This window comes from Nyctereutes procyonoides, unplaced genomic scaffold, assembly GCF_905146905.1.
Source record: "Nyctereutes procyonoides isolate TBG_1078 unplaced genomic scaffold, NYPRO_anot_genome, whole genome shotgun sequence".
NCBI classification, from domain to species: domain Eukaryota; kingdom Metazoa; phylum Chordata; class Mammalia; order Carnivora; family Canidae; genus Nyctereutes; species Nyctereutes procyonoides.
Genome location: NW_026575117.1, coordinates 4286806 through 4304499, shown reverse-complemented (window position 1 = coordinate 4304499; position 17694 = coordinate 4286806).

Sequence of the window (17694 nt, the reverse complement as noted above, 5' to 3'; positions counted from 1 at the left end):
GTCTGCATTCTTCCATTGCAAGAGTGACTGCTTTCCTGGAAAGTTCTAGAGCTCTCCTTACACTGATGGAAAGCCAAGGTTGTAAGCCCTTAGGGAAATTTCTAGGCTTTAGTTTTTTTTTTTTTTTTTAATAGTTTGGAGAATGGCTTCTTAGACCATGGAAGCAGCAAAAAAAAAAAAAAAAAAAAAAAAAAAAGAAGAACGAATAGGCTTAAATTAATCTTGTGTAGCTGCACCATGAATTCCCTCTGCCACAAATTGTTGAACACAGAAGCACCTTAGAGAATATAAATGAGAAAATATAATATCACATTTATTCCTCCTTGTTGAGGCAGGAAAATAATATATCTATCGATATCATTGCTGTAAGTGGACAAGACAAGGAAATTCATTACCACAATTGTCATTTTGTTCCTAAATATCAGAACTGCATGGTGAATAAGCAAAGAAACAATAGCAGGTCTCAGGAATATGAAGCCCTGCAGCACAGCAGGTTCTGTTGGGCACATCCATATGCTTTATGTCATTTACTATTCACATCAAAACTTCGTGAGAGGTTCTTAATTATTGCCCCCCACTTTTATAATTTTTAAGAAAAAACATCAGGAAGGGTAAGAATTACTCCTCAATGAGTAAATGTCAAAGAGGAGATTCAACATGAAGTTTATTTGATGGAAACGTCCACATTCTTTCTACTATACTCTGCTGCTTCTGAGATCAAGGCCTTAAGAAGAGATGATAAGAGTTAGAGGTTATTGAGACATTACGGTCCAGGTACTCTTCTAAGTGCTCAGCACATTCAGTTCTTTTCATCCTCATAATCCTCCTATGAAGGAAGTATTATTATTTTTTTCGTTTTACAGATGAGAAAACTAAACTACAGGGGAGTGAAATAATGTGCCATGATCACAAAGCTATTACATGACCACCACACCATATTTAAACCCAGCTACTCTGGCTCCAGAGCACAAATTCTTGACCATCAGACTGTAATATCTCAATTTCCTTCCATTTTGTTCTATTTCATTTTATTCCATTTGTCCTTCTCCTTTCCTCCCTGTCTTCCCCCTTGCTTTCCTTCTCTCTCTCTTACTTTTCTCTTGCATTCACTGAACATCTTTGTGCATAAGATGAATGACCTATAATTAAAGAACTCAGAAGGAAAGAGACGCGTAAACATATTTTAATGGGTGTGGCAAACATGAATGCAGAGATATGTATCCGTTTTTATATCATATACACACACAAATGCGTGCACACATGTGCACAGAGGAGCTATCATCAGATTTCCTGCTTTTCTGGCCACCATCCCACGCCATGGTCTACTGCCTGAATTCCAGCAAAAGTGATTCTGTTCAAATGCTAAGTCAGATCATGTCACTCCTCTCTGCAAAATTGTCCAAAGCCTTCAGATATCACTCAGAGTAGAAGCCAAAATTCTTCAGGGGCTAAGCAGTACTCCAAGATCTGGACCCCAGGACTGCATCTCCTACATGTCTCACTACTTGAGCCACACTAGTTACCTCCCTCTTCCCTGGACTTGTGAGACCTTACTGTTCCCTGGAACCCCTCTTCTCTCAAATGCATCTCTATGGTTTATTACGTTGTCCCTTTTAGGTCTTTGCTCAAATATCAACTTCTCAGTGAGGCCCTTTCACAACGCCCTATCCCAGTCCTCTATTCCCCATTGCTGCTCTCTTATCCCATAGAGCACTTACCACCATACAACTCATTATTTTGCTCTTCTCAGCATCCACCCCACTCCATTCCCCATAGAATATAAGCTTTAATAGCAAATAGATTTGTTTCTGCTTTGTGTACTTATGATCCCTAGCACCCAAAATAGTGTTTGCCAGAGGGGTGCTCAATAAATATTTATTGGATTCATGAGGAAAGCATTTAATAGTGGAGGGGAAGAAGCTTCAGAGATGGGAAATTCTTCACAGAGATGGAGATATTTAAACTGATTGTTGAATGAGCAGTGTCTCTGCTGAATAGACACGGGTAAGGAGGAAGCATTTATCTAGAGATGTGGAGATAAGCAGCAGCACGGCCACCAGGGTTCTGCAGACAGTTTGGCAGGACTGGATTTGAGCAAAAGCAGTAGGAGTGAGAGGGAGAGATGAAGAACAGATGAGGGAAGGCCTCCTGCATGAAGGACAGCAGCATTATCACTCTCTCAAGGGGTTTAGAGCGACGTAATGTAATTTACATATTATGTCACAAGATAGGGCCTGTGTTTTTTTCAAATATACTTTTCTAAAATATCATAGCAAATGAAGAAATAATAACATAGCTTAGATAATAAAACCAACCAACCACTGTCATTGCCCTACTTTAGCACTCCCGAAGGGAACTATGGCAATGATAATGGAAACCAAGAGAAAAGAATGTACTTGATTGGCACTGAAAAGAAAGAACACTCATGAAATTACAGCCAATCAGCAGGGAGATTTTGTAAAGAGAGTGTGGGGAAAAAAAGAGAAATCAAAGGTGATCCCCAGAGATTAGGCTTGATAACAAGGTGAACAAAGAGGAGGAGGAAGAGGGTCACAGTTGGGCATAATTGCTTCTGCTCAAGGCATGTAAGACTGGAAGTTCTTAGATTATATTCAGAAGAACATGGGTTAGGATAAGAGGAGGTAAGTACAATTTTCTGATTAGTCAGGAATGGCCTAAGACCCTGTATAAATAACGTAGGTCCCACTGATTCACCTTCTGCTTAAGTGGGAATTGGCTAGCTAGCCTGTTCTGGAAGCCATTCAGCTGGGCTGTATCCAGATAATTTACATCAGCACCACCTGTGGTGCTTGTTAAACCTGCAGATTCTGTAGGTCTGGGGTTGTATTTGTATCTGTGTCTATTTTTTACAAGCAGGAGAAGGACAAGCATATTCTTTGCTAAGCGTGGAGCCCAATACAGGGCTCAATCTCATGACCCTGAGATCATGACCTGAGCTGAAACCAAGAGTTGGATGCCCAACCAACTAAGCCACCCAGGCACCCCTATCTGTGTCTATTTTTTACAAGCACTCTCCGGTAATTCTGATGCTGGTGGTCCATGGACCATACTAGGGGAAACACTAAGTTAGACAAAAGGGAAATGGCTAATAATTGCTCATATGGGACCAGTCACAGGGACCAATATCCAGCTCCCCAAAAGTCTGTATTTCTAGCCTGCTTCTTATACTACCTAATCAGGTTCAATTCAGAGCATACATTACACTAATTGTCAGATTTAATTCTCACGACCTTGAGAGGTAGGTATTATTTGCTATATTTTGAAGATATGAGCTCAAAGACTTTAAATAACTTGCCCAAGTTCCTTGAATTAATCGGTAATAACAGAGAATCATATTTCTATCATCTGATCCCAAGTCTTGTACCCTTTTGACTGTGCCATAGAACCTCCTCCATGAAGCTGTCTTTACTGGTGAATCACTTCCCTTTTTAAAATCTTATTTTTAAGTCCTGTAACTTTCAGCACTCCTTAACACATGGTACATTATCAGCTAGCTGATTTCCACATTATATCCTTAACTCTACTTCTGTCACAGGCCATCTCTCATTCTCTGTCTACCCCAAAGAGCCTGACATTCAGGAGAGCATTTAGTAGGAGCTCAAAACATGCATTCATTCTCCCGAAGGTGCTGGCTGCTCCAAGGAGCAGCAGGTGTGGACTTCCTGTGTACTCTTGGATGACTCATGTAGTGTCTTAAACTCCTCCTGTTTAACATGAGGAAACTCATACATTTTTTGGCATTTGAGTCACAGTAATTTGGGGAAAAGTAATGATATACTGTGGCCAACCTACAGTGAATCAAGGTAAGGACATCAATTTGCAAGTAGACTATTAACTAAGAGGGAGAAAGTTCTTTCTTTAAAAAACCATATTTCCAAAATCTCTTTGCCAAAAAAAATTTTTTTAAGATTTTATTTACTTATTCATGAGAAAGACAGAGAGAGTTAGAGACATAGGCAGAGGGAGAAGCAGGCTCCCTGTGGGGAGCCCGATGTGGGACTAGATCCTAGGACTCTAGGATCACAACCTGAGCAAAAGGCGGATGCTCAACCACTGAGCCACATAGGTGCCCCTCTTTGCCAGAAAATTCATAGGCACCCCCTGCCCCCCAAAAATCCATTTATTTCCCCCAGGAGCAGGATTGGCGTAGTGTGCTGGAATCCTTAAAGAGCAAAACTAGGTCTGGTGCAGAGATAAAGGGTTGAAGCTCCAGGCTGGTCAGAGAAAACAAACACTGGGATCCTGCAGTCTCAGAGGCCAGCATCTCACTCCTTGTCAGCAGCCCAGGGCTGAATCAAAGCCAGCTGCACTGTGAGAGATGGCTTCAGGGTCACTATTGATACCACCACGACCTGTTACAAAGCTTCCACCCTGGCTCACTAGGAGCTTGCTTCTATTAGATAACAGGAATAAGGACCAAATTATTATTGAATCAGGACCAAAGAGAATGATTACGTGATCTCATTGAAAATTGAAGAACATTAAAGCAAGACCAAGAGATCAGAACCTACAAATTTGCTTTAACATCTAAGGAAACAAAATCCAAGGAAGTCTTTCCACTTTCAATCAAACTAGAAATCATTCCTTCCAAAGCATAAAGAAAGAAACAGTAGCTGGACAAAACGGAGAGAGAAACTCCAATTATACTTAAAGGAAAATGGCAAGTTTCAGATTGATGTAAATAGCATGCAAAGCCTTCCCAAGACATTAATTAATTAATAACAATAATCCCACCTTGAAGGCACCACCCTCATGACCTTATCTGAACCTAATTACCTCACAGAAGCCCCATCTAACAGCATCACACTGAAGGTTAAGACTTCAATATATAATCTAGGGAGGCAGGGAGAGGGGGCACAAACATTCAGTCCATAATAAAAACTGAGTTGGTTGGGTCATTTTCATTCAAAATTGGAACTTCAGCTAAATTTGATGTACAGGAACAAATATTTATCTGCGGTGGATAGTATATCGATTTTTTAAAGGAAACAGGCACCTCACGACCTGTGAGCAGAGGAAAATATGACACAGGAATTTCTTCACACCAGTGAGGAGGAGGAGGAGGAGGAGGAGGAGGAGGAGGAAGAAGAAGAAGAAGAAGAAGAAAGAAGAAGAAGGAGGAGGAGGAGGAGGAGGAAGAGGAGGAAGGAGAAGGAGAAGGGGAAGGGGAAGGGGAAGAAGAAATATTTCCCTTATCCACACTATTGAGAGTTGTGATTAATATATTTCGAAGCAGTTCCCACTCTGTGTTATTTATATGTTGTGGGATATAGTTATACTTTACCAAAATGTCTTTTGTTATCATTCCATGGTGAGGGTTGGTCCTTTTTTTTTTTATCATTTTGCCTTTTTTTTAATGACTCTTGCAAAATTGAGTCTACACACGTCGCAGACATTATTACTTTTGCATCCTGCAACCAACCAGACGCTGCCTGAACAATTTAAGTGACATTTTGGTGTGTCGAATGACCAAAACAGGCATACCAGATCCCAACAGATTATGACCATGTCTTTTGGCCCAACTTATTATGACCAGAACATCCAACACAGCAAATTCATATTTGAAATGAATCCAAGTTTTCAAGATGAACAGAATCTAAAATGCCTTGAAGATTTAGGAATTTAAGACAATGGGAAATACTAAATGCAAAAAAAAAAAAAAAGGATCTAAATACCCAACATGATAGTTTAAAAGACAAACCTTGAGAGAACAGTTTGAATAAGCTTACACATAAAATGAAACTAGAGCAAAACGCTTCACTAAATCCTCCACCGAAGGGTGGTTTGGGAGACCCGTCCTCTGGGCTTACTACCTATAGTTAATTTAAGATTAATCCATATTGTAAGTTTCTTTTTTTAAAATTTTTTTTATTTATTTATGATAGTCACAGAGAGAGAGAGAGAGAGAGGCGCAGAGACACAGGCAGAGGGAGAAGCAGGCTCCATGCACCGGGAGCCCGACGTGGGACTCGATCCCGGGTCTCCAGGATCGCGCCCTGGGCCAAAGGCAGGCGCCAAACCGCTGCGCCACCCAGGGATCCCCATATTGTAAGTTTCAAGCATTATTGTGACGTAACAGTGCAGGTCTGTGTGTTTATGTGAATTCTTTTATCAATAAAAAAAGAACCGCAAAGAAGGGTGACCAGAGGGGAAAAAATTGAGAGTCAGAACATGTTTAACAATTAACACATCTTTCAATAGGTAAACCGTATCTAGTCATCACATCTCCTCCTTCTGCACATTTGATGACAGATTCAGTGTTATTTGACCCTAAACACGATGCAGTCACACTTTATGGGTCTGTCAGAGGAGACTATTACCATAGATCTCTAGGTGGGTGGAAAACCTTTTTCAGGGATGCCTGGATGGCTCAGCGGTTAAGCATCTGCCTTAGGCTCAGGGCATGATCCTGGAGTCCCAGGATCAAGTCCCATATCAGCCTCCCTGCATGGAGCCTGTTTCTCCCTCTGCCTGTGTCTCTGCCTCTCTCTCTATGTCTCTCATGAATAAATAAATAAAATTCTTTAAAAAAAAAAAAAGAAAGAAAACCTTTTTCAGTAGGTACCAATATGTTTCTTAGGAAGGCAACAGTCTTGATTTTTAAAAAATAATAAATATTCAGGGAAGGATGCTAAAAGTCTTTGGGCATGGCTTTTAAAAGATAAAGGTTCAAAGTACATAATTCAACTGATGGGCATGATGGGCACTGGGTGTTACATGCAGCTGATAAATCATTGAACACTACATCTGAAATTAAGCATGTACTTTATATTGACTAATTGAATTTGAATAAAACATACACACAAAAGAATAAATGAACAGGTCATAGAGCAGAAGGTGAGATGAGATGAGGGATGAGATATAATGAAGTCTGTGATCAGGTTGGTAGAAATGGCCAGGGGATTTTTTTTTTTAAAGAATTAGTAGATTTGATTGTTTTTAGTACAGCTTTAGATTTATAGAATAATTGAGCCAATGGCACAGGGAGATCCATATGTCTACCTCTTTCACCTCCACCCCTGCGTCCAGTTTCCCTTACTACATCCTACAATAGAATAATGCCTGGTATTTGTAACATCGTTAATAAATCAATATTGACATGCTATTACTAATGGTAGTTAAGAACGGTTTTATATAGAAAATTTCACTGCCCCCCGAATCCCCTGTGCTTCAGCTAGTCATCCCTTTATTCTTACCCCTCCCAACTTCTTGGATGGCTGGAAGTAGACATGGTGTCTTCTTACTCATCTTGGTATATTTAGCAAGCCTAGCTCTGTACCTGGGATTCATAGTTTTCATCCCTATGTCTTTAAAATGAATCAAACTCCACTAAATGCAGGCTTAAGGCAGGTCTCAAACGGTGATAGTAAATAACAAAAGATGGAATTTGGACGCCAAACGGATTAGGGATTGCTCCAGGTCAGGTTCTTTGGAAAGTAGATGCCAAAAGGAAGGTAAAAGTGCAATGTATTTATTGGAGGCCAGTGTCCGAGAAAGCTAGGGAAGGGGGAGAGGTGGGCAAGGAGATCTTTAGACCACAGTGCAGGTTCAGTCCCTGTGAAAATAAAGAGGGAAGGACAGCAGGTTGGGGAGGAGGAACCCCAGACAGAGATGCAGCCCTGAGGTCTCAGCCAGCCCAACATGGAGCTCCAGAGCAGACACTCACCAGGGGATTTCCACATTGCACAGCAATAACCAAGTCCTCCACCATGTCTAGGCATCAGCCCAGCACAGCTTAGGGACGTGTCTTTGGCTCAGAGCTGCAGAGGAACCTGGAGGTAATGCAGCTGGAGGCTGTCAGCCAACTGCCCACTGGGGAGGTTCTCTCGAGAGAGAGATCCCAGAGGTGTTCCTCCAGAACTGTCAGAGACATTTAGGCCAAGAGGGAGCTCTACCCAAAGGCAATTCCTATCGCAGTTCTAGAATGTTGTTGGAAGTACTGTGGGTTCCCAAAATCTCAGAACCATACATTTTGAAAGTTGTGTATATACATATGCCCCTAAGCCAAATATGGATGTATCCATTGTTTTTGCAATGATTTCCAACCTATTTAAAGTCGAACATGAAGAGCTAGTTGCTTGCTACTCCATTGCCAAGCAAGGTTTCCCCCACCCACACTGTACTTAAATCTACCCGTTTATCTCGTCCTCCTTTAATTTTCATGTGTGGGAACTGCTCTTGGGTGTTCACTTCCTAAAAATGGAAATGCATAAATTTACTTGAAGCCTTCCAAAGTTGAATATTTATGCAAATATGTCAGTGCACAACATGTATTATTAGCAGGATTAAAACTGAAAAGATTCCATTTCTACTGAATAGGTAACATCGCTTAAAGTTCCCAAACAAGAAGGAAAGAAATCATGTGGCCAGGGGCTTATTTTTCAAGGGAAGCACGTGGATAGTGTAGGCAATCAGAGATAATTAGAAAGCACAGCCAAAGTCTTTCTTTTCTTTTAGCACTTTTTTTTTTTTACATTTCTGTTTTTCTACCAGTCTTTTTAATAATGGATATACTCTATGACACATGCCTACCTTAAAGCATTTTCCTGTAAATGTTCTAATGGCTGTCATGGAAACAGCTGAGAACAATTCACTTTAGAGCCCTGGTGTTAATGATCATATTGAAGTCCATTGCCTCACTACCTCACAAAGGTATTTTCCAACCATGCTACCAACTTTCATGGCCTTTGGATATGCTCATTTGGTTGAAACAGTTATTTAGCACAAGACTCTAGCTCATTATGCATCCTCAACAAATTATTAAATTAGCCTAAGCTCATTTATACTAACTGATCTCAAAATACATATTAAAAAGTAATTTTCTAGGATGAGTTTCATAAAGGTGAAAAATAAGCTTAGCTTTTATCCAAGTGAGTAGTGTGCTAGTATCACCTCTTGTTTGTTTAATACTTGTAAATAAATGGCGTTCTTGATTAAAATGGCTTTTTTATTGTCCCTCGAGTAATTCTTAGTAATTAGATGAAAGTTGTATTTAGTGATCTCTCCAAAACTCGGGTCTCCTCTAATGTTTTCTCTCTTGGCAAATGACGTCTCCAATCCAGGAGTGCCAGGTTCTATTAATTTTATCCACAACATGTATATTTTTTCTGTATTCTCTCCTTCACTACCACCAAATCAGCCTAAAAAATGTTTTGCCCTTTGCCTGGAATACTACAACTACTTCTTAAATAATCATGATCTCCTGCTCTATGATTTCCATATAACAGCTAGAGTAAACATTTGTAAAATGCGAATTTATCACACCGTCAACGTGCTCGAAACACTGCCACAGCTTGTATTCACAGTTATGATAAAATCTGAAGTCTGATACCAGCCCTGTGGCATCTCCAGCATCATTTCCCACCTCCCTGGTCGTGATCACTGGTCTCTGAACACGTAGCCCACTCTTCATCTCCTCAAGCCTTTGCCTACGCTACGTGCATTGACTGAGTAGAAATGTTCTCCTCCCTCTCTTTTCCGCGATGGCTGATACTTGTCTCCAAGGTGTCGATGAAGTGTTGCTTCTTCACAAAGAAACTTCCCTGGCACGGGAGGTTGTACTATTGGCCTCAATTAGTTTTCCCTCTTGCATCCGTGCCTTTGCCATGCCCTGACTGTGAGCTAAGAGAATTCTCCTGTCTTTGACTTTGGGTTTGGCTGTGTGACTTGTTTTGTGTAATAGTGACAATGTGTCAGTTCTGAGCCCAGGTCTTAGGAGGGTTCGTATACACGTGTGTGTGTGTGCGTGTGTGTGTGTGTGTATTATATATCTCTAAGAACCCTGACTAATATCCCACTAATATCCTCTCTCTTTCTCTCTCCGTAGGAGATGGAAATTAATGTTAAGGAATTGATTGTAGAGGCTGTCAAATCCAAAATCTGCAGGGCAAGCCAACAGGCTAGAAACTCAGGCAGGATTTCTCTACTGTAGTCTTGAAGCAGAACTCTTCAGAAAACCTGAAGCGTTTTTGCTTTTTTTATGTAGAATTGCACAATATGCATTCTGTGTGTCTGGCTTCTTTCACTCAGCGTGGTGTTTGCAGGAGTCAAACATGCCCATGTGTATCACTGGTTCATTTTCACCGCTCTTCAGTATTATGGCAACAGGTACTGGGTTGGTTTTGAGCTTTGGCCTATCACAGTAAAGCTGCCCTGATCATTCCTGGACATGTCTCTTTTGCTGAACACATATGCGCATTTCTTTGGGGTGCCTACCCAGGAACGGAACTGCTGAATCGTAGTGGACGCCCAGGTACTGCTTCAGTAGATACTGCCAAGAGCTTTTCAAAAGTGGCTGTACCAATTTACACCTGTACCTCCAGTGTACTTTTGGGTATGCATAGGGCTTCATGAGAGTTTCCCAGATGTCTAATGTTCAGCCAAGTTTGAGAACCATCTTTTTTGAAGCTTCCCAGAAGCCTCAAAGGATGGATCCAAGATTCTTTATTCTACACGTTTCTCAAGAAAGTCCTGAAATCCTTCTCAACTTCTTGGAATTTCCAATTCTGGTTACTATACGCCCACTTTTTGATGATTGTCACACACACACACACACACACACACACACACACACACACACACCCTACTACCACTACTACTAAGTCATGACATATTTTTTATAGCATGACATCATATACATCCTAATAGTAGCATCTCTAAGGACCTACACCCCCATTTGTATTTGATTATATCCACCCTGTCTTATGGGCTTCCTGTTAAATCTATACAGACGTAGGTCCACACACAGCGGAAAATCTCTAGTGAAGTTCAAACAATCCCTCAGTCTGCCATTTAAAGTTGTTCTCGGCTGCAGTGGGGTATGTCTGTAGGGACCGAATGGCCCTCATTCAGAATCTGGTAGAGAAAGAATTGTTTGTATTATGTTTTAAAAGGGCACAGATATGAGTAGATAAACAATAATTGATCTTTTTGAAAACAGCATTAGGTCATGCTCTCCCTGTGGCTTAGCAACCAGACCATGCACACGTGGAAGGAATGTCACATGGAAACTGTGAATCCCGGGGGGCTGGAGACTCAGCTGATAGAAATGAGGAGGAAGGTCAGATTACTGCTCAAACTCCATATAATGAAATCTTGTTATAATGGTTTCATTTCTAGGAATCACGTTCTTGTTTTGCAGCAGCTGGGGACCAATTTGCTTCTCTGAAGCAAATTAACAAACCAAAAGCAGTCCTCTTCCTATAGCAAGAGGAACAGGAAAGTGATAAACTGAAGCCCCCACACCCCTATGCTTTTTTTCCCCTCTGAGCTTTTTGAGGGAGGGAACAGAGGACTTTGATTACAGAGGTAACTGGAATGTTTGGGCTGGAATGAGGAGCATCGACTAAATGGAATTTTATAGAGCTAAAGAATACTCTTCTGGAGCCCAACCTCTAGGTTTCAGTGCAAAAAAACATACAAAATGTGTTTATAGTCTCATGAGTAAATCATTAAGAGTTTAGTACTAATGCTTGCTTCCAGCAAGCAAGTAAACCCATAGGATTCAAGATCTTTCCCAATCCGAATCCAGCCGCCCATTCATACCTCATTCCCCCTTTCTCTTCCGCCCATGTTATCCTATCACACTACTGATTTCCCCTAAACATGCTGTAGGTTGTCATGACTGTGACTTTTCATGTTATTCCCTTCAACTGGATGCCCTTTTCCCCTCTTCACACTCTCCATTCTTATTTCCCCAATCCCTACTTTTCAGACCAGCTCTAATGCCACCTCTTCCAGGAAGTCCTCCTTAAGTTTTCCAAGCATTACAAGGCATTTGTTTCTCTCTGCCCCAATAGCATTCCTTTACGCTTCTGTTTAGTGTTTACTATACTGGGCCTCAGTCTAGGGTCGGCATATTTATAAGTCCCTTCATGTATTGCACGGTAATCTTCTAGGGGCAAGGTCCTGTCTTCTTTATTTAAACTGTATATTCCCTACTACACCTGGACCATGTCTTGAATTAGATTTGGACAAGAAAAAAAGAGAAGGACTTATGGTATGAGGTTAATGACTGTGGAGGACTCCCTGCATTAAAAAAAAAAAAAAAAAAAAGCAAATGAGTCATCTGAGGGACCACGGGGATGGCTCCCTTCTATAGTTCCTCTCATGCCCCCTACTATGGCCAGGGGAGCCTCCAGGTGATGATCTCCTTCTCCAGTCTCACCTCCAGCCCTCACCGAGATCAGGAAACTCCTGACTTTAGGAGACCAAGCCTCCCCCATGGCTGACCAAGAAAAGGGAAGAGGAACTGGCACAGCTTAGGGAGGGAAGGATGGAGAGGGACCTGAGGCAGTTCATCTCCCCCAAGATGAGAGAACACAGAGGGGAGAATCGATCAAGTGTGTTTTAATGGGATTTAGATTGCTTTTGTCTTGATTAATCCCTGTAGGAAATAGGTTCCATTTCTATAAAATAATGATGTTCTTGGCAGCAGCTGCTGCCACCGGCCACCCCCACGTGCAAGGTCTCTCACATGGAGAACAGCCCGAGCCTCCTGGGTCCGCCCTCCTCCACCCCCAGGCCAAGAACTGGCACCAAAGATTCCATGGCCTAAATCCATTCTATTTTATTCCAAAGGATTAGGGTAATAGCCAGAAATTTTCCACTGCATCTGAGTAAGAATAACAAGAGAGGATAGGATGACAGGAGTCGGAGGGACTGGACTGTTCTTCACTGGTTCATTTCCTTGAAGGCCTATTTGAGTCTCATTTCTCTTACATCCGGGAGAGGGCATTGCTCCTAACAGGGGCTCCATCAAGTTTTGTCTCAAGTGTTGGCTTATTTATTCCCTGAACATTTATTTATCTCTTCACCTGTGGCTTTATTTACTAAGTGCTCCCCTCCGTCTGCGTCTGAACTACACGCATCATGCAAATTACTCTTCCCTCAGGAAACCATCTTGCCTGATTCTAGAAGCACTTACAGTCAGATTTCCATAATCCAGTCTTTAATCGAGCAAATGACATGAGGTCTGTGTTCTTTGTGATGTCTCTCCTTGCCTCATTCATCTGCCTGCCCCCTACAAACTTTAACAGGAACTGACTGATTTAGACCAGCGGTCCTCAAATTCCAGGGCATACTGGAACCACTCACAGGGGTTCTGATTCAGCAAGTCTGGTGTGGGGCATAAAAAAATCTGCCTTTCTAGAAAGTTCTCAGAGGGTGCTGATATTGCTGGTCCGGGAATTATCCCTTGAGAACCACTGGTTCACAGGAAACTTGTCACAGACTGATATATATTAGTACAACTCTTTTTTCTAAATTATTCTCAGTGCCCCTGAGTAGTGCAGTCAGGTGAGCATCCAACTCTTACCTCATGAGCATCAGCTCATGGTGATGACCTCAGGGTCATGTTTGAGCCCCACCTTGGCACTGTGCTCAGTGCAGAGTCTTCTTAGGACTCTCTCTCTCTCTCTCCATCTCCCTCTGCCCCTCCTCACCACTCACTCTAAAAATACAAATAAATGAATCTTTAAATTATTCTCTCACCTGCTTAACTCAGACCATGATATTCCAGGTAGATTGAGATCTTAACACGGCGTACACATTCCTTCCTACACTGGTTACCACCTCCCTTTGCCTTCCGGGGTAGATGGTGCCACCTATCCATCCCACATCACACATACCCTCCAGCGATGCTATGGTTTTTTTGTGTGGTTTCCTGAACATCCAAAAGGCTTTTTAAACTCCTTTGCACATGCTGTTCCTTCTTCCTTGTCTGACAACTTTTTTAACCCTCAAACTTCAACTCATACCCCATCTAATGGTTTTCTCTGGCCAACATCCCCACTCTGCCTACCCCCCCAGCCTGTTCCTTCTGACCCTCTTCATGTGCACACACACAGTTAACTGATTTGTCCTCTAGCCACCACGTGATAGAGTATCTGCTTCTATTGTACTCACTGCGTTGTCGTTTTGCTATGTTGGACTCCTCTAACTGAGCAGCATCTCTTTGGGGGCTGGAATGATGTCTTATCATTGGGGGGGGCACAGCCAATAGGTACTAATATGAACGCACATCGGAGGTTCGGTGTGTGCCTCATGTGGCTGTCGTGAAATAATATGAGGAGGGAGCAAAGGCGTCACTGTGGTGGATGGGTAAGAATCCTAGAAGGCATGGTGATAAGGATTAGGGCAATGTCGGTGAACTCCTTGAATAACACCAGTGCTCGTGTCTGTAAAGTTCATGACTACAAAGTGTGCTAAAGATTGTGACAACAGTGAAGGGAAGAGCAAATGCCTTGGGTACTGAACAAAGCAACGTGCTGCACTCTGACAGCTCCACCCGGAGCAAGAAGTCCCGAGAACTGCGTTTGATTCTCCCCAGGACTCACCTCCCTTGCTTCACTGATAGACTTTCCATTGACGCAATTTGCTTGAAGGGTAGGCTTGCTAAGTGCTTCCAAAGAGTGCCCTGGCCTTGACTCCCGAGATTCCATGGAGAGATGACATACAAGGACAGGAAAGGCGGGCAGTGTGTACAGCCTTGCAAGACAAGAGATGAGACAGGGGCTATTTGTCTCTTTAGAGATGTGAATTCCTAGGACTCTTCAAATACATGTTTAACATAATTTTAAAAGAACATTTCCAGGGCACCTGAGTGGCTCAGTGGTTGAGCGTCTGCTTTTGGCTCAGGTTGTGATCCTGGGGTTCTGGGATCGAGTCCCACATTGGGCTCCCACAGGGATCCTGCTTCTCTCTCTCTCTCTCTCTCTCTCTCTCTCTCTGTCTCTCATGAATAAACAAATACAATCTTTACAAAATATAAAAATAAATAAAATATTTCCAGCCTTTGAAAAATGGAGACCTTCCAATCAGCAATTTTCCTTTTGTGTGGAAGGTGCCAAAGAAGAAGCAATGTTTACCAAAGTTTCAAGAATTGCTCGTCAGCCTAAGAGAATTGGTCAAAAAGTCAACATCATTTTTCTGCCTTCTGCCTTCATCAACTCTTGATAAGGAAAGAGGCCCACGCTGGACTCAGGGTTTGGCTGCACTACTCATGGCAAGTCTGGAATGGGGAGGATTTGGGTGGGGTGGGGAGGATGTCCATGGGGTACCCGTGCCCACATATGGATCTGCTCAGGTAGTGAGCTCCCCAGGACTGAAGCAAGGTTGCATTCCAAAGCCTTCTGTGGGGAGTAGCCTTGTAATACACAGGTTCTAGTCTAATCTGTGCAAGGAGGGCCTGACAGCAGATTTTAGAGCAGGGCAGAGGATGAGAGAATACAGGTTGGAGAGGAGGAAACACCATTCAGGGGAAAAGATCAATAAGAGATTGTGGGGTTGGGAAAAATGTTGTAACTGGTCCTAGAGGTACAAAGGGACCATATCTTTCTTCTAACATTCTCTGACTTCCTTTCTGAAAACTGGCAATGATGACTTCAGCTTGCCTTTCTGACGCAGGGACACCCATTTTCTTTCCACAGACAGGAAGGCATATACTCCACTGTTGCTACCATTTTTCTTCCAGGGGCCCAATTCGACCCTTAAGTTCTATAATTTCATGATTCTTCAAGAGAAAGAAAAGGAGGGAGAAGGAAATACTAAGTATGTGCCAATTCCTTCTGATGAGTTCACTTTTTGGTGATGGTGAGAGTTTGTAGTGGGCACATGGGAGGAGTTCATGGGATATTGGATACAGTAAGGGTTTTAGCTCTGCTCCAATCCTGCATCTTTTACACCTTATTTGGTTGCAGAAAAGCATGTGGCTGCATTCAAACTGGCCAAGAAATCTCTTGAACTCAGTATCCTATGAGATTTCCATTAAAACTTTATTTTGGTTTGGCTTAGAGCATTCCAAAGCAGGACAGTTTTGTAGAATGGGGCAGGGGACCTGTCTGTCCCATTTGCTATATTATTTCCAAAGCCAGACTTGGCATTACCTTCAGCACACCCTACCATCCACCATAGACTGGCCTGGCCTAATAGTACTAATGGGAAGATGACAAAACAGGTTCACCATTTCCAGGGGGCACTTTAACTTCGAAAAAGACCTTCTGGAACCCTCTTAGTCACCCATATAGATCAGGAACATCACTGCCCTCAAATGTCTCCCACAAAAGTAGGAGAGGTGATTAATCCATCTCTCCTCCCCTCTACTGGGGGCATTAGGTTGAGGCTGTTTAAAGATCAGTTGGAGAAGGACAATCATCAGATGGTTTCACTCATGCATGGAATATAAGAAGTAGTGACAGGGATTATAAGGGAAAGGAGGGGAGCTGAGTGGGAAAAATTAGAGAGGGAGACAGACCATGAGGTCACTCCTGACTCTGGGAAACAAAGGGTTGCAGAAGGGGAGGTGGGCGGGCGGTTGGGGTGACTGGGTGATGGGCACTGAGGGGGACACGTGATGGAATGAGCACTGGGTGTTATACTATATGTTGGCAAATCAAACTTCAATAAAAACAAATGCAAAAAAAATGAAACAATAAAATAAACATACCCCCCCTCAAAAAAAATAAGTAAAGATCATGTAGTTTCCAAGTAGTTTAGAATTCTTGCTCATCTCTCTCCCTTCCACCCTCGGAGCATCCCTGGAATCAAAGGTAGCTCGGTCAGGTGCCAGGCTATCATGACACGCCTCTTCCCTACCTGATTCACCAAAACCCAGTGGCCCGGCTCTGTGGTCCGCGGAGTCTGCTACATCTTTCTCCCTGCCGCAGATGGCAACCTGGCTTTCCAGACAGCACAGCTCCATGTGCTCATGCACAGACACCCGCATCGGACCCCTAGACATGGCACCCCCACTTGCCTGACCTTCTGGGGGCCCTTTAGGAGCACAGGAATAGATGGGTGTTGAGAGCTAATCACAAAGATGGTGTTCCTGGCTGGGCACCAGGAACACGCTCCCTAGAGGGTCCTGGGCTCTCGGCTCTGCAGCGAGGTTTGGCACTGCAGGGTAGGAAGGGAAATGGGGCGAGGGGGAGGGGGAGGCTCTTAAACCACTCGACCACCTGCTTCCTTCTTCAGCCTCATGTCTCCACACAGGAAACCTTCCTCCCACCAGGGTTCTACTGGGCCGGGGAACTGAAATTCATCAAAATCTCAAGGGTTAGCAGGTGTTGCATTGGCCACATCAGGAAAGAGCTCCTTGAAGCTCGTTGTCGTTATCGTTGGGGTGGGTGCTGGAACCTGTGAGCATCCATGGGAGGAAGAGGAGCTGGAGAAGCCCTGCCCCACCCCACAGCTACCGAGGAGCTCTCTTTTCTTTGCCCAAGACAGGCCATGAGCACCTGGATCCCTCCTGGGGCTGCCAGCTTATTTGCCTCTGACTCACAGGATGACGGTGATTAAATTTCATTATCATTCCGGCAGCTTTTGGCTGCAGGTAGGCCATAAGCTTCAGCTCTGCTAAGGGGTTTGGGACTAATGTGCACTGGCATTGCATCACCATAGATTTTCACACATTCATAATTACTCTTCTGAAGTAACACATAGTCACCGTTATCTCCGGGTAAGAGGAGCAGAAAGAGCAACAGTGTCCTTTAACTCTTTTCTTCTAAGAGATGGAAGCAATTTGTGACCTAGTTTTTTTGAGTATCCTGAAGTCCCTTGAGGCCAAAGGAAAGAACACAGCCTTGAAAGCTGCAGTGAGGACCAAATGCAATCACAGCCCCCACACTTGAGAGCAGAGCTGTAGCTGCTCTCCAGAGGCACCCTTTTCACAGTACA